At 39.3% G+C, this 18,523-nt stretch overlaps 1 protein-coding gene across 4 annotated transcripts in view; it reads left to right on the top strand.

Annotated features, from left to right (window-relative positions):
• The window catches only part of LOC147724100 (opsin-5-like), a 1,241,395-nt gene that overhangs the window by 206,940 nt on the left and 1,015,932 nt on the right, over positions 1–18,523 (top strand). The gene's annotated exons all lie outside the window — the stretch shown is intronic.

The following is an 18,523-nucleotide window of genomic DNA, read 5'->3' as shown; positions in this document are numbered from 1 at the left end:
CTATCTATATAGAACCCTTGTTAAAGGCATTAATGTTATCTCAACAAATTCAACCCATGGTTCTACCAGGAGGCGATGTAAAGGTGTTAGCTTATGCTGACGATATTGCAGTGGTAACTTCTGATCCGATATCAGCATTAATTGAAATAGAAAATCTGACAGGCATGTTTGGCAATGTATCCGGATACAAACTCAATAGCCAAAAAACCCAGGTCATATGCTCACCAGGCCTATGTATTAATGACAGCAGGGTCACTATAGAGGCTAGATATTTAGGTATTAAAATTAGACTGATGCCACAACAGTTAGTCTCATCAAATTGGGCAGATATATTAGCGTCAGTAAAAAAACAACTTGATAAAATAGAGTGTCTGCATTTATCGTTAGTAGGGAGACGCAATGTTTTAAAAATGACTATCCTTCCGAAAGTTTTATATTATTTTCGAGCAATACCACTGGAAATACCCATATTAGAACTGAAAAAATTGCAAACTATAACTGATCGATTCTTATGGAGTGGGAAAGCAACACGGAGAGCATCTAAATATATGACTTTACCAATCTTAAGGGGGGGCTGGGGAGTCCCAAATTTCGTACTCTATTATTTGTCATGTCTTATTCAAAATGTAAAATATTTTTCAATCGGCGGAACTCCACCCCCATTTGAAAGCCCTGATATTTTCTCTCTTTTATTAGGTCCACAATCTTGTCAAACGCTACTTCGCTTCACAGAACCCAGCTATTATAAAAGAACTAGATTCAAACTTATATGGTCTGCTTTCAAAGGATGGCGTTCTATTCGGAAGCTCATCTCACTGGGCCGTATTAACTTTTATACTCCGTGTAATTCTATAGAACTTCTCCCGGTAATCTTCAGGGATCGTATTATGGGCCTTTGGCGGGAGAAGGGTATAACAGTTATGGGTGACATGGTTAAAAACTGCATTATTGCCTCATTTCAGGAGTTAAGAGACCAATTTAGCCTGTCGAAACACGACTTCTTTAAGTATTTGCAAATAAGGAATTTTTTCCATACACACCCACATATTGTACCATTATGTTTCAATGAATTTATGGAAATATTAAAAAAACCAACACGCATAGGGACCATTTATAATTATCTGTTAAACTTACATCAGGATGATATGGATCAACAGGCATCAAAATGGTGCACGAGACTAGGCACATCAGTAGTACCATTTCAAGAATCAATATTCATGGCTGATAAAATTATTCTTTCTGCCAATTTATATTCTCAACATTATAAAACTTTATTTAATCTTTATCACACACCACTTAAAATGTCAAAATGGAGTAATGCATATAACGGGAAATGTTATAGGTGTCAATGTGATTTGGCAGATATTATACATATATTTTCAGACTGCCTTATATTAAAACCTTTTTTTATTTCTATAGAACTCTTTTTAGCACATATTACTAAATGCGATGTAAAAATTTCTAGAGAGATGATTATTTTTGGCTTATCGAATGACAATGAATTGTTTCTAGGTTACCAAGAGAATAGATTTGTTATATTCATGGCCATGGCTGTAGCTCGCCTTTGTATATCATCAATGTGGTTAAAACCCGAGGCACCTACATATGAAATGTGGCGAGCAAAATTTTATAATATCTTTAACTTGGAGTTTAATCTCTATTGCATTAAATCAATTAGGAAAAAGAGAAGAGGGTACAAAATTTGGCAGACTTTAATAGATTATTTGGATCAGCAGTGATTATTGTTTGTTATTAGATAACATAAAGATAATGCCTAGATTGTATATATTTGATGTTAAAACCACTTCGTGATTCTTTATCTCTATGTATGTTGAATATTTGTGTTTTTCTTTTGTATACATGACTTTGAACTGAATCAATAAAAAAAAATAAAAAAAGGAATGTTTTAATAGCTTTCTGGTTCATTTTAACATGGCTCCCTCGCATACCCACTGTGATGGGTGATTCCCTTTGGTCGAGGGGGCAGAGTTAATGTATGGACTGTCAACCTTTCTTTCTCTGCATTTAGTAGGAGAAGAGTGCAATTACAGGGTCAAGATAGTTGACGTAATCAAAGAGAAGTAAATGCCACACATCGTTCAAAAATAGTGATAATAGGTAAAAAAAAACAGGGATAAGGAGATGCATTGAGAGAGTTTTGCTTTTATATTAGAAACAGTCATTCAAACTTGCCCCGGTTCAATTGTGTCTTGGTACCAAAATAACTGTTTTGCTCTGAGATCTGTAATTCCTCTTCTCTGCACCTCTCCAAAAAGAATATTTGAGGGCTGGGGTTTGGTAGCGGACCCTACAAATATGGTGGCCCCTTTGAATTACTTTTTTATTACATGGTCTGTTAAGATGAGGTGTGAGGTGTGTGTTCCGGATTGTGATAGCTGCTCCCGGTCCCGTGGTGGCCCTGGAACACTGCTGTGGGGAAGTGTGTACAATATTTACTGAGAGCAGCCACACACACTCCACACTGAAGAAGATTACTGGTGAATGCCTTTTGTTGCTGATCGAGTGTGGTACGGCTTTCCCAGCTCTTGTGCATACCTCGGTCTGTCAATGTTGGAGGGCAGCGGTGCTGGGGGAGCTGCAGTGCCCTTGACCTTCTAGAGACACAAGTGTGTGGGTGTTTGTGGTGTATGTCTGGAATCTTTGTGTCTGTGTGATCCATGCTGCTGGTGATGAAGATGGTGTCTGGAACCCCATACCCCCTTCTTTCACATTCTGAAACGTCCCTCATGCAGACATTTTAAGAAGTCTGGATTCTTGGGCTACATCAGTCCACTCCCATTGAAGTTTCCTTTATGATGTGATACAATCTCAGAGAGAGATTCTCTCCCTGTTTGGGCGTCCATCAACACAATTTCTCAGTGCTTCTAATCCAAGTATACCAAGGTGTCTGAAGCTCTCCTCAAGCAGGCACAGGGAGAGGGCATTCTACAGGAGTCGGGCAGGGTTACTAGGGAGTGGGGTCTCTTGATCAACAAGGCATTCTGTGTGAAGAAGGCAAGGAAGATGCAGAGAAAGTGCCCTTCAAAGTATCAGAAAGAGAGCAGAGAGACTTCTGTGGGCGCAAGGAAGGGAGTGCAACAAGATACATTTTAGCGGGAGCCAAAAAAGCAGCAAGGGAGAAAAGATCCTGAACAAGCCGTACAAGGAGAGGAGAGAGAGAAGATGGTACAAGAGCAAGGCACTGAGCAAATAGAGGGGATTAATCAGCTGCAAAGCAGGAGCCCTATTACACATAGAGCGCACTTTCCCAGTTTGCACCATGGCACAGCTTCAAACAGGTGCACCGTGCACAAACAGGGACAGTGCGCCCAGTTATGTTGAATGTGCTGCCCTCAGGGCAACTCATTCAAGTGAAAAATAGGCAGCTTTGAAGCAGCCGCTTCATGTTTCACTGTGCAGGTAGCAACCTGCCTGCACCCTCAAGAAGGAAGAGACATCCCCTTGCAGATAGGTGCAGTGAGTGACTGCACCCGCCTGCAAGGGGATGTCTGGGGGAGGTCCATAGAAACCTGTTAGAAATGGGGTCTCTAGTTAGCAGAGGTATGCACTCTGTCCAAGTAGGGACCAAGACTCAAGTCAGGGTAAGTGTAGCATACACTAAAAGTTAACCTATGCTCACCCTCTGGTAGCTTGGCACAGCGCAGTCAGGCTAAACTCAAGAGGGTGATGTGTAAACTATTTTGTCCACACACACACACAAACACACAGAAACTCAGTGAAAATACCATAAAAGTACTCCACACCAGTTTGATAAAATAGCCAATATTTATCCAAGTAAAACAATACCAAAATTACAAAAATACAACATGCACAAATCAAGATATGAATTTTTAAAGGTTAAATCAAAATGCAGTGCGTAGAAGTCAATCGCTCTAACTGGGAGTATCTGGTCTCCCTTGCCTGGGACAAATCCAAAAGTTCAGTCTGACTATGATGGAGCCCCGGCAGTATAAAGAAATCATCAGACTCCCTTACAGTACCTTGGATGCATCAAAAATCAAAGTCAGTATGTGGCGCAGAAGAGACGAAGCTTCGCAGATGCAGGTAATGCGTCAGTGTCTTAAGACGGTGCAAGGTCTTTCAAGATTTAACGCATCAGTTGCTGGTGCAAGGCTGTGGTTCTTGAATGCGATGCGGCATCAAGGACGCGTTGAAGTTACAGCGCAATGCATCGATTCTACGATGTTGAAGCTGAACAGAAGAGCTGAAGTCTATGCATTGGTTGAAAGCCACACAGGGCTGGGGCTTCATTGGAGTGGTGCGTCACAGATTTGGAGAGGCAGGCCTTGCGACTCGCGCAGTGGGTTTCTTTGGAGGCACCTCTGCAAAGTCGAGGCTGTGTTGAAAGTCGAGGTTGTTGCGTTGCGCACTTTGCGACGGTGTCCAGGGCTTTGGTGCAGGCAGCGGGGATGCATCAGCTTCGCACACATGTGCCTGTTCTGAACTGATGACATGGAGTCGATGTGTCTATTTCTTGGTTGAAGCACCAAATTCACCTCCAAGGACACAGGACTGGATTTGGCACCACATGGTAGGTCAGGGCTAACAGCAGAAGAGCCCAGGTGCTGGTAGTAAAAGACAGGTGTAGTCTTTGCTGTCCCTGAGACTTCAGCAACGTGAGGCAAGCTCACTCAAGAACTTGGAGACCTCAGAAAGCAGGATGTAGAGAGTAAAGTCCAGTCCATTTACTCCCAGCCAAAAAGCAGCAGGCAGCAGGCCAACACAGCAAAGAAAGCGGCAAAGTGGCATTCCCTCCTGGCAGGACAACAGCTCTATTTCCTGGCAGAATGTCCATAGTTCAGAAGTTCAGAGTATATGGTGTCAGAGGTCCAGTACTTTTTCCTATTTTAGCCTTTTATAGAAGCAGCACAATAAAGAAAGATCTTTTAGAAGTGCACAAGACCCTGTCCATCCTGGTCCTGGCTCCAGACACACTTCAGGGGGGGGTCTTTGTGTGGGGGCAGGTACAGCAATATTCAGGTGCAAGTGTCAACTACTCCAACCACTCTAGCTCAGGAAATCCCATCATTCTGGTGATGGGCAATCAGTATATGCAGGGCACGCCTCAGCTCCCTTTGTGTGTGTGTGTCTAGAGTGAATTCACAAAGTCCAGCTGTCACACTGACCCAGACATGTATTCTAGGGACAGGCAGAGGCATAGAATGGGTAAAGTGAAAATATGTCCACTTTCTAAAAGTTTCTAATGGCGCTATAAACGCAGGTACATAATTATTCTTATATATCGAAGCAGAAAGCCATGTGGTATGTTAGGCACAATATAATATGAGGTACCACAAAAAACTCATATTTTTTGTAGGACAAGCAGTATAAAGATAAGGAAGAGGATTAAAATGTAGGAAACAGCTAAAAGACATGAAAATCCTTCTAAACAAGGCATCAAAAATTGACACCCTTGGCAGGCTCTTTCTGCTTTCCAACAGAAATAAAAACTCCTTTCATAAGAGGAAGCTCACTGTGTGGCCACTGAAAACTTGATGGGAAGACGACTATTGCTTCTCAGGTGTAAATGGCAACAAAATTAGATATATAGGGAAAGGAGAATACAAAATAGAATTTTAATTGTTGTGTCGTACATCCGTTACAGAAAATACCAACAATGCCACAATTTAAAAGCCTTGACGAGAACCCTGACACTCTGCGACCAGGTTTTGAAATGCGTTGGCACATGATAAAGCACAGAGGAATGAAGAATTGAATTCCAGTCTGTGAACTAAAGAATAATTTTCAAAACCTAATTCTAGTAGAGAAGATTTTTTTCTGTGCATCCACAGATACCAGATATAGACAATTAAAAAAGTCTAGGATCATTAATCTAGCCAGTTGACCAACATTGGTTGAGAAATATGCATGTATAGGATGTCTTTTCTTTTTCTTTTGGTTTTATAAATGTCTAATGTGATGTAATATTTATAATATGTTTTATGATTAATGTACATCTAGAATGTTTTGGAAATTAGTTATAATACAGATATGACCAGGCATTTCTCTTTTTCATACTGAAATCAATTGATGAAAAACAAGGTAAACTCATAAATTAAAAGGTATAAATAAAATACCGGCACAAACAAAAAGCAATATTTTTGTCCATAAAGCGAAACCGTTAATGCTTATGAATAAAGTGAGGTAAAGGCTCATTTCCCTTTTTGAAAATGATTATACGGCCCTGCCCAAACCTCTTCCTCTGGGTCCAACTCCCCTTTTATCTAAACTTTCTAAAAGTGGCATTTAAAGACCTGCAATTTAAAAAACAACTTAATTAAAAGAGGTGTTTCTAAAGGCACCAAACTCCAGTTTTCCATCTGCTCCCAATTGGAATTCGCACCTGTAAAGTGTTATAAGGCAGCACAAATGCTAACCTATGGGAGAGATAGGCCTTGCTGTAGTGAAAAACGAATTAAGCAGTTTTTCACTACCAGGACATGTGAATCTTAAAAGCACATGTGCTACCTTTTAAACACACTGCAACCTGCCCATTGGGGCTACCTAGGGCCTACCTTAGGGGCATCTTACGTGTAATAAAAGGGAGGTTTTGGGTCTGGCAAGTAGGTGAACTTGCTAGGTCGATATGGCAGTTTAGAACTGCACACATAGGTTCTGCAGTGACAGATTTGAGACAGGTTTGAAGGTTACTTGTAGGTGGCACAATCAGTGTTGCAGGACCACTAGTAGCATTTGATGTACAGGCCTTGGGCACCTGTAGTGCACTGTACTAGGGACTTATTAGTAAATAAAATATGGCAATCATGGAGAAACCAAATACACCATGTTTTTAGATGAGAGATCATTTGTTCTTTAGAACTTATTTGGCAGTATTAAAGTGCCCAGAGTCCTAAAGCCAACAGAAAGAAGGTCAGAAAACAGGTGCAGGAAGGCAAAAGGTTTGGGGATAACGCAGCAAAAAGGGCCAGGTGTGACGATCCCCTTAACTGCCTGTAGCAGACTGCCAACAGAGGGCGCACTGACAGGGTGCCACCTTTTTGTGTCAGTGCGCCGCCTGACAGCTTCTTTGCCTTTATGCCCAGATCTATAATATGACAGGGGTGCAGAGGTAAAGAGAATCCCTAATTTTCATGGGGCCACGTCAAATGCAAATGAGAGAATGAGCTATTGAGCTATTGAGCTAGTGCTCTCAATCAATCAATTAATTAATCAGTACTTATATAGCACTGATTATCGCCTGAGAGGGTATCCAGGTGCTGTGCTGCAGTGCTAGTCAAAGAGTCAGGTCTTGAATCCCTGCCTGAAGTAACTCCTTGATTGTGAAGGGCTTTGTAGGAGTGAGCAGGATCTTTATTTGGCATCCTTTCTGGATGGGGAGTCAGTGGAGGCCTTTCAGATGCTGTGTGGTGTGGGTTCTCTTTGGAAGGTTGAGGATCAGTCTGAGTGCTGCGTACTGGATGGTGTGGCATCTTCACATGAGTTCGGTGGTGGTGCCTGCATAGAGTGCGTTGCTATAGTCCAGCCAGCTGGTGATGAGGTCCTACATCACAGTTTTTCAGGTGCTGTTGGGAGACACTTAAAGAATTTGCAGAGCTTTTGGAAAGTGTGGAAGCAGGCTGAGGAGACAGCGTTGACCTGACAGTTCATGGAGAGTTCGCTGTTGATCCAGCGCAGCTCCAAACCAAACTTCCAAACCATCACTATATTTCCTAGGAGCTATCACACTTTACTTGTCAGTGGGGCCCATAACACCGCATGTCATTCATACACACAATTACCCTGCTCCCAGGATTAGTGAAGACTAGAGGAGAGCTGCTGGATTTTAGCGGAGTGTCTTATTTCATTCTAAAATGTATACACTATATACATCTGTAGTTTATCAATATTACCATGGTTTTATTCTTAAGAAACATTAAAACACCCCACCATTTGGTAAATAGATCTGCTTAATTCTCTATTTATTTAGTTTTATTCAGAGACTTAATCTCCTAGCATGACCTTATTTTATTTAGTCTTAATTCAATAATCATTAAAACATTTAATACCCTAAAGAAAAGAAAAATTAAATTCAAACGGTTTACATTTATTTAGCAGAATCTTTCAGAAAAATAAGTTGAGACAATATTACCAAGACTTCAGTAAATAGACATCAGAGTTAATACAGCGATGTTCCCAAAAACCACCTCTCTATTCTTTCTTGGTGTTCACCTCCCATCCGGACTCTGCACCCATCAAAAGTTAAACTCAAGAAAAATTTCAAAGTCTTTGCACCATGGGAAAGTTCGTCAGTCTGACAGCATGTCGTGGTGCGAAAATAAAATCAAAAGCAAGCTTTTTTCTTACTTCCAAACCTCCTCTTTTATACCCTTTTTCCCCTAACTTATCTATCTACTTGAAACTTTTAGGGTCCTTGTTCACACTCATTGGTTCCTGCAAGGGGTGGATAAGCATCACCTCATCTCCTCATTGTCCATATTACCGCAAAGCTATCGTTATATTCATAAAGTAAGGTTTCGATTGTTCTTTAACAGTTTTTTTCACTTGTGTCCTTAAAATTGTTACTTCGGTATTTATTCCCAGGCTCACGAAGCGGTCATACAAATCTTTGGCACTCGTCTACACTTCCATACCACACTGACCTTGACCCACGCTGTACAGGCACAGACTGCTTGCACATCTCTCTAGCATAGTCGCGCATGTGTAGATCACCACAGTTTCGGAGTCTCGCAAACCTCAGTTTTCTTACCATTCTCCATCATTTCTGCCACAATCAAACATATCGAAAGCATACATACACAAGTTTTCATTAGATTATGACATTTGCGTACTATGTTAGTATAACAATTCACTTAGTATATTATAATTCGCAACATAAGCAAATTAGTAACCCACGTGTATTTTTGTGTGTGCATTCTATTCTATGTTGGTTATTTCAAAACCACACCATTGATACATATTACTGTTATGGGAAATAGACTTTGAGAGGGGTATACAAAAACATTTTTTTTCACCCTCGCTCCATCAACTCCCCCCTTTGGTGATTTATCACCAAATAACACCCAAAAATTTCGTAAATTCTTATAACATGTTTCAGATTATTTTAATTAGTATGAGTTATACTTTAGTTTCTTCCAGTTTCTTTCTATCTTGATAAAGTTTCTCTTTAAACTCTTCCCTTTCAATGTCACCCTTTCCAAGTTCTCTTTCTTGTCTTTCTTCAAATTCCTTCTTTATAGACTTTTTAAGATTTTTTCTTTTTCTAAGTTTACAACCTAATCTTAAAATCAAAAATACAACTATTAATTGGCTTACTGGAATTAATACCTTCCCTATTATAGATCTACCTATTTCATAAAACCAACTCTTAACAGCTGAAAAGTTTCTCAAGAACACCGTCCACCTCCAGTGGTATAATTTCTTCATGCAACTCTTTAAGATTTGTAATATATCTTTCAATATTTTGACTTTTATCAGGAATGTATGTACAACAATGTTGTACCTTCAAAATTCCACAGACTCCTTCTTCTTTTACCAAAATTATATCAAGAGCGAGTCGATTTTGCATCACCATAGCTCTCATAGCAACCATTTCTGTATTTACCATTGAAAATCCCCCTGCCGTATGTGTTGATAAACGATCTACTATCGTTGACAATTTTCGAATTCTGTTTGCAATAAAGGATATACCCACTGCTGGTATCATTGCTCCAAAAACATCACCTGTTATTTCTATTACACTTTCTCTCCTTCTACGACTTAAAGGTTTACCTCTCTCATGAATTCCATTAGTTCCTCTATCTACATGAAAATATTTAGGAAAGACCAGGCCTACATAACAGGACCCATACCAATGATCAGGCAATTTATAATAAGCTTTGTTCCCACATAAGAAATAGATCCCATGAAAAACTGGATCATTCACTTCTTTAAATCTCCAACCCCCTTTTATAATGTATGTATCTTCACATTGACCTGCTCCCACAAAATAATTATCACACATAGTGTTATCTCTTCGAATACAGAGTTTCCCTATTAATGGTGTATCTGTATTTCTAGCCACATTCACATTATGTCCTTCTATGTTATCATCTTCAAATGTCTACATTGTAGATTTAGATTGTTTTACCTTTTCCCTCCTTTTGTACTGATTCCTTCTTTCTTCTACCATATCCAAAAAGGTTTTTTCCTCATTTCTCATTTTACAAGTCAAATTACGTTTGAACGCATAATCATGGGTCAATTCTTGAGTTTCCCAAAAATATTCTCCAAAAACATTTGCAGGTTTGATTTGATTCAATTCAGCTACAACGTTTAATTTCGCAAAAACATCATCAGAATTAGAGTAATAATACTCTATTTTACCTGTTCTATAAAACAAACTAGCTAATACACTACATGTAACCCCATATGTTAATGGAAGGTGATGGTACGTCACACCCTCTGACACAGATGCTGGTAATTTTTACACAAACGTAACAATCATTCAAATCCATCATTTTCACATATTCAGACAATAACTTTGAAAATGTGTTCCTTGTAAAATCACTGATCGAGTTATCTTGATGTACTTCAGGTCTATAAACATGTAACTTTTCACCCTTCGACTCATAGGCTTTTTCTTTCATACTCTCATTTGCCTCTGCTTTTTCAAAATTAGGCCTGAAGGGAATTATAATCGCTAAAATCAACCATACCAACATTAATAATCCTGTAAATATTAACCACATTCTACACCATTTTCTAAAAATGGTACATTTCGAACTCGTTACCTCAGTAGCCATTTCTTTTTTACACAGCGCTTTCCACAATCTTTTCTGTCCTTATATTCTCTCTTTTTAAATCTCTTTTGCACTTAAAGTGTCCTTACCACCAAAAAATGTCAACAATCTTGTTCCTTTACTTTTTCTCTTCTTTTACTTTCCCAGTTTAGGTATTTCTTTCCTTCTCTTTGAGTTGCAGTTTACTCACTTTCTTTTTCTTCACTCTGACAATTCAGTTTTTTCCCCCTGCTATTTACTTCCTTTATTGGAGGCAAAATTACATATGTCCACTCAGGTGACTCATATTTTTGATTTGGTCTTCTCACTCTTTGTGGCCTTTGCACAATTTCTATCTTTTTACCCAACGACTCCTTTTGACTGGTTATTTCATTTACTTGATCCTCTTGGATTTTTGCTTAATTAACCAGTTTAAATTTCAGACCATCAGACTCTTTAGGCCAATCATCTCCTTTACGCGGTTTCTTTGTTTCCGCTCCGACAGTGTTACTTTCCACTCTCCAAGCTCTTTTTCTTTAGCTTCTCCTCAGTTGAGTTTCATCTTCACTGTCATCAGACTCAGTTTAAGATTTCTCATTAGTTTCATTTATGGGGAACTTTATAATGTCTGTTTCTTTTACTGAATCTGTTTTCTCTTTGGTCAGTTCCTTCACTCTGTTAGGAACTTCTCCATAGCTGGTACTTGGAAGCTCATCCTCGTCATGAGTTATTTCCTTTTCTCCAGTTTCGAGATTCCGGTTCCTGCTTTCAGAGCTTTCAGACTGTCCTTCAGTATTTTCCTGACTACCAGTTTTGTCTTCACTTTGTTCAGTGTCCTTACTGGTATCAGTTCTTACCAACTGCCGACTTTCAGGTTGATCTTCAGAATTTGGTACTTCACCGACTTCACTTTCTCTTTCAGACGCAGAACTTGCATATGATATTTCCTGATGTCGACGGACAGGTCAAGCTTCAGTATCTGGATCTCTTTCTTGTTCACCTTCAGAATCTGAGTCAGTTGTGCTTTCTGCTTCGTCCTGTGGGTTTTCAGGTTCAGGTACACGGATGGTGTGGCTGGCGTGCACCCATCTCTTTACTCCAGCACATTTAACTGCAGTTGTGCTAACCAGAATGACTTGTCTGGGCTTCTGCCAACGAGGGACTAAGCAGTTTCTTCTCCTGTGCACCTTTATCCGAACCCAATCTCCAGGTACTATATCATGAGCTGGATGTTTTTCTTTCTAGTTTGCCTCAGTTCCCACCTGATGGAACACAGAAGTTATGACGTCAGACAGGTGTTTGCAGTAATTCAGTATGATATCATCATTAGTAGTCAATAGCTTATCAACTATCACAAATGCTTGTCTCATCACTCTTCCCATCCGAATTTCATTTAGACTTAATCCTGCCTTTTTATCAGGTATGCTCCTTAGGGTCATCAGAACAAGTGTCAAAGCATCAGGCCATTTCTGTCCAGTGGCCAAACACATTTTTGCAATTCTGCTTTTTATGGTTCCATTCACTTGCTCAACCACCCCAGGAGCCTCTGGTCTGTAAGCACAATGCAATTTCTGACAAATTTCCAGTGCTTCACAAATCATCTGCATTAACTCATTGTGAAAATGTGTTCCACGATCTTTGTCAATTGTTACTGGGAAACCGAAGTGAGGAATAATTTCTCTCAACAACAGTTTTGCAACAGTTACTCCATCATTCCTCCTGGTAGGGAAGGCCTCCGCCCACCGAGAGAATAGGTAAATGATCACAAGTACAAATCACAGTCGATTACAGGGTGGCAATTCTATGAAGTCTAATTGCATTCGTGTGAATGGACCTCCCTCTCGTCCTATGGTTCCCAAACTCACAACTGTTTTTCTTCTTGGATTCAACTGTTGACAAACAAGACATCGCTGATAAAGGCTCTTAGCGATCATCCTGAACTTGGGATTATACCATGTCTGTCTAAGCATCCTAATCATAGCATCTTTTCCATTATGGGCTTGACCATGGTACATTCGGGCCATATTTGAAATCATGTTATCGGGCATTACTGGTCTTTCATCTTTTTAAACCCAAATTTCATCCTCTTGTCTTTGTCTACATCCTGATTTTAACCAGATATCTTTCTCTTTTTCATTTGCTTCTTCCTGCATCTGTCTCACTTCCTGCCAAGTCTCAACTACTGTGGTTAGCATTAAACGACTTGAAACATGTTCAGCTTTTCTGTTCCGATTGATAGATGCAAGATTTTTGGCACAGTACTTAGCAATTGAGTCAACAAAATGGTTTCTTCTGGTGACATAATCATCTCCTTTCTTGTGAGCTGCACATTTTACAACAGCAATTTTGTCTGGTAATTGGATTGCATCAATCAGCATTTTCACAAATTCAGTATTTCTGATGGGGGATCCTGCAGAAGTTAAATAACCTCTTTGGGACCACAATTGAACATAATCATGGACAATCCCAAAACCGTATTGACCGTCAGTCACTATGGTAACTCTTATCTCCTTTCCCAGTTCACATGCTCGAATCAAAGCAATCAATTTTGCTATTTGAACAGAACGAATTCCTTTCAAACAAGATGCTTCCAGGACATCTGCCACTGTACATACAGCATATGCAGCACTTAGAGCACCCTCATCTGTTCTCAGACATGAACCATCTACAAACATTACATACTCAGATTCAGGCAATGGTTCATCTTTAATGTCAGGTCTTGGTTTGGTACAGTATTCAATGACATCCAAACATTTATGATCAACGTCATTTCTCACCTCAACATCCATGACATCAGGTAACAGTGTAGATGGATTTACATTCACAAATCGTGCAATTGTCACATTATGTGCACCTAGAATTATTTTCTCAAATTTTGTCATCCTGTTATTAATAAGGAACTGTGTCTTTGTCCTAGTGAGGAGAATCTCCTTTGTATGAGTTACATATACTCTCAAAGGATATCCCATCACTATGCCTTCTGCACCTAGAAATATTTTCTCATATTTTTGTCATCCTGTTATTAATAAGGAACTGTGTCTTTGTCCTAGTGAGGAGAATCTCCATTGTATGAGTTACATATACTCTCAAAGGATATCCCATCACTATGCCTTCACTTTGTCCCAAGCTCACACTTGTAGCAGCTACTGCTTTCAAGCATCCTGGCAATGCTTTAGCAACTGGATCCAAAACAGCTGAGAAATATGCAATTGGCTTTCTCAGTTTTCCATGTCTTTGAATTAGAACTGATAATGCACAACCTTCTTGTTCACTGCAATATAGTTCAAACTCTTTCTCATGATCAGGCATTCCCAATGCTGGTGCTTAACATAGACTGTTTTTTGACTGCTCCAAAGCCTCAATTTCAGTTTTATTCAGCACTATGGGATCTTTTACATCTGCTCTTGTCAGCCTCTGCAATGGCTTTGCTATCAGTGAAAATCCACTGATCCATTGTTGACAGTAACCCAGCATTCCTACAAACATTCTCACTTGTCTCTGAGTTTTAGGAGGTTGCATTCCCTGATCATTTTAATTCTCTCTATAGTAACTTGTCTGATTCCTTTGGCAATTTTGTGACCTATATATTGTACTTCTTTCTGTCAGAACTGTAACTTTGATGGGGACACCTTATGTCCTCCGTCTTCCAAATGGTTCAGTAATGCAATGGTATCCGAAACACATGCATCCTTCATTCTTGATGTCACTAACTGGTAATCAATATATTGAACCAGTACTGAATTTCCAGGCATGCTCAAGGTTTCCAATGATTCCTTTAACAACTGATTAAAGATGGAGGGACTCTCAGTATAACCCTGAAGAATTCGGCACCATGCCAAAATCCTGTCTCTAAACCGGAAAGCAAATATTGGCTGGCTATCTGGGTGGAATGGAACTGTAAAGAACGCATTACATAGATCAATGACTGTATACCATTCTGCATCAAGTGGAATTTGGTACAGAATCACTGCTGGATTTGGTACAATTGGACAACATCGGACAACAACTTTATTAATTCTTCTCAAATCCTGCACTATCCTAAATGTTCAATTAGGCGTTTTCAATCCCATTATAGGTGAATTACAAGTACTGCCTACTATTTCTCTCAGAATTCCTTGTTCAATCATCTTGTTTATCACTGGAGTTATTCCTTCAAATATTTCTGCTGTCATTTAGTACTGAGGAATGTTTGGGTAACTCATTCCTACTTTTACAGAAACTTTCACAGGATCTACACTTTTCATTAGTCCAATATCTTCCCCTGTGAAATCCCACACTTGTTCTTTGACTAACTCTTTAAATCCAACAGGTATCTTCTCTCTGTCAAATACAGGAAACATACTACTTCGTTCTGAGTCTTTCAGTGACATAATCATTTTATACAAGCTATCTTAATCTTAGGTTTGAAGCTCAATGCCTTCTGGTGAACAGTAAATGGCACAATTCATTTTACACAGTATGTCCCTGCCAAGAAGGTTAACAGGACTACTATCACACACTACAAATCGATGCATATCTTTGAAATTTCCAATTTCCACTTCAACTGGTTCTGTCAGGGATGTTTTAATCTGTCTATTTGCTACACCTAAAACTTGGATACTATCTCCAGAGAGAGGAAGATTTTGAACTTCCACTGATCTAACAGTTGAACGGGTAGCCCTTGTGTCCACTAGGAAAGTCACATTTACACCATTCACCTTTCCATTCACAAAAGGACCAGATTGATCTAACTCTAGAGTTGCGCCAAGTACGCACCCTTCTCCCTCTCTTAGGCACTGTCAGAAGCTGTCATCCGACTCACTCCCGTCTTCCTTCAGCCAATACGGCGAACTCACATTCACTCTAGGTGATCTTGTTACCTGTTCTCCTCCAAAGAATCATGTTTCTGCACTGTATTTCTGTAGATTTAGACTGTGTGGAAGTGGTGGTTGTGGCACCTAACTCTGTTGGGTAACTACCTGCTGCTGTGGCGATGGCTGTTGAATTACCTAAATTTTCACCTGCGGATTCAATTATGTATTTTCAGGATTAACTCTTGGTGGAAACTTACACTCTTTCTTCCAATGCCCTAACCTGCCGCAGTTGTGACAAGGAAACTTTTTCTTGGCCTCATCCAAATTACCCATTACTTTTGTTTTGTTAAAATTTCCTTTTATTCTTGCTTGACCTCCTTCGGAATTTTTATTCTCTAATTGAGCTACTTGATGTTCAGCCACTTTCACCTACGCCCACATTGTTTTCTCTTTAAGCTTTCTTTGCTTAACCTCAATCTCATCACTGCAATATTTCGCATGCCTCAATATTTCATCCACAGAACATGACTGCCATCCCATTAAATTATGCTTAATCATATCTCCTATTTCTGGTTTTAATCCAAATACATAGCGATAAACAAACAGACTCATGTCTTTTTCACTTAACTCCTCATATCCACTGTACTGCTTAAACACTAGCAACAATCTCTCATAAAATGAGTGTACTGATTCTTTAGGTTCCTGCAATGTCCTGTCAATCTTTACCCAATCTATCTCTTTTGGCGGAATTTTATTCTTCAAGAATACTATTACTTGTTCATACTTTCACATTACCTGAGGTCCAGGAACACCTGTTTTAGGATCTCTAGGATATTCAGTTTTCGGCCAGTATACTGTAATTCTGCACTCAGACAATTGGTATGCTGGTACTACTATATCAAACAATCTGTCTAGATCTTTCCATAATACCTTTGAAACCTGTACAAATCGATCCGCTTGTCGGTACCTTTCCACTGTTTTTTCTCGAACCTGGGGAAATCATTTGTGAATGATAATATATCCTGTCTAGTACAAGGGACATGTACATACCCTCCTCTCAGTATTTCTCTCATGGGAAATTCATTTGCCACAGGCCCCTTTTCTCTAACTGGCAACGCTAACATCATTTTATTTTCTCAGCAACACAATTAATTCTTCTATCTTGGTTAATCTTCCAGCAGTATTCATGTTGTCAATATCATTTTCAGGAAAATCTACTCTGTAAGTTTTTTGTAACAATTTATTCTTTGCAAAATCTACATTGAGTTCACTTGCCAATCCTTCTAATTGATCATGCAGATTTTTCGCTCTACATGTAATACTTTTATATATGAACATGAATTCATCATCTTGGTATGCTTTTAATCTATCTGTTCCAATTGTTCCAATTATTAATTCTTCCATGTCAATTTTCAATCTGACCACATCTAATACTTTATGTTCTTGATCTTTCACTTTTAATGTTTTAAGCCAATCACTTAATTCTTGTTCCGTTGGTCCTACAGGAGTTTGTGACAAATCGATTTTCTCCATAGTTCTTTCGGGTGTTGCAGAATCTGATTCCGCACCTGCTGGAAACTTGTACGGGAGACTTTGATTAAAGGTCAAGTCAGGCGGTGTCATTTGACTAGAGTGCCTAATCTCGGATAAATCTAAATAAGACGTTTTCTCTTATTTTTTGTAAAGTTTGATTCAAAGGGATAGTTAACAAAGGTTCTTTTATTTTCTGGTTTTCGAACACTGGAATTACAGGTCCTATTGTTACTGGGACAGTTACAGCCTCTATATTTTTAGTGAGTTCTTGTATCCTTTCAGTCAAATCATTGGTAGACGGCACATATTCAGAAGTACTTGGGTGTTCTTCAAATCTCCTCTCTGCTCTCTCCACACTACCTCTAATTTCATGATTTTGTCTGGGAGTACCAATAAGTCTGGTTTCCATTAATGAAGCATTAGAATCATATCTCATTTCCTCTATTTCTGGAATGTCTTTGAATTCAGAAAATCGTTTTGGAGTACCAGTAAATTGGGCCTCCATTGGCAGAGCATTTGGAGTCACTTTTAAAGAACTTGGTTGATATGGAGGGGGTCTTATATTTAATATCTCCTCCAATACTACAATCCTCATAACTCTTCCTTTCTGACTCCACATTATATCTTTTCTCTGTACACTTCCGTCCTACCATTTCATCAACTGTCCTTACCGGAAACATTCAATCACACATATCAGCATTTCTCCATCTCTGCATTCTACTCTCATGAGTCGTTCCCCATAACTCTTGCAATCTACCTCTAGGTCCTCTGAACTCTTCAAACCTTTCTCTCTCTAATTCATGCATCTTATCCTCCCACTCAGCCAATGCCTCAAATTGAGTCGGTCTATGTCTCGGCACAAGCTTAGTCATCTTTTCTCTCAAATTCCGTAAAACAGCGGTACTAAAAGAACCTACTTCTGGAAACGCTAATGCACCATCTTTCTTAGTATATCTTGCTCAATTTTCTAACCATATACATGTATGATAGCAATATTTTGTCATCATGTACAATGCAGGTGTTTTAGGCGGAGGAAGCAATTTTCCCTCTCTCGTCACTATTTCCTTATCTTTTTTTAACACATTTTTAATTTCTTAAACCATGTAGGTTTTTCTTTTTCCTCTCCATAATAAAACTCAATTTTCTTCTGATGGTTTCCTGACTCTCAAACAATTGCGCACCCTTCCGCAAGCTGCTTCGCTGCACCAACCTATCACAGCGCGGTTCACACTAACGCACCAATTAAAACAAGATACTTTTCAATCGCTCACAACCAATGCTTGTATGGCCTTTACTAACACACCAATCAGTGGTCACTCCATTCTAGTCACACGAACCAATCCCAGCGTGACCCTTTACTTCAGCCCTCCTTCGGTTTCTGCAGCTTCGACTGACCCTTCCTTTACATGATTTATCAGCACACTATATTTACACCTTTATACAACTAAAATCAGTTAG

The sequence above is a fragment of the Lissotriton vulgaris genome, chromosome 4_1, assembly GCF_964263255.1.
Source record: "Lissotriton vulgaris chromosome 4_1, aLisVul1.2, whole genome shotgun sequence".
Classification (NCBI taxonomy): Eukaryota; Metazoa; Chordata; class Amphibia; order Caudata; family Salamandridae; genus Lissotriton; species Lissotriton vulgaris.
The sequence above is the reverse complement of the archived record's forward strand: the minus strand, read 5'-3'. Positions and strand labels throughout refer to the sequence as shown.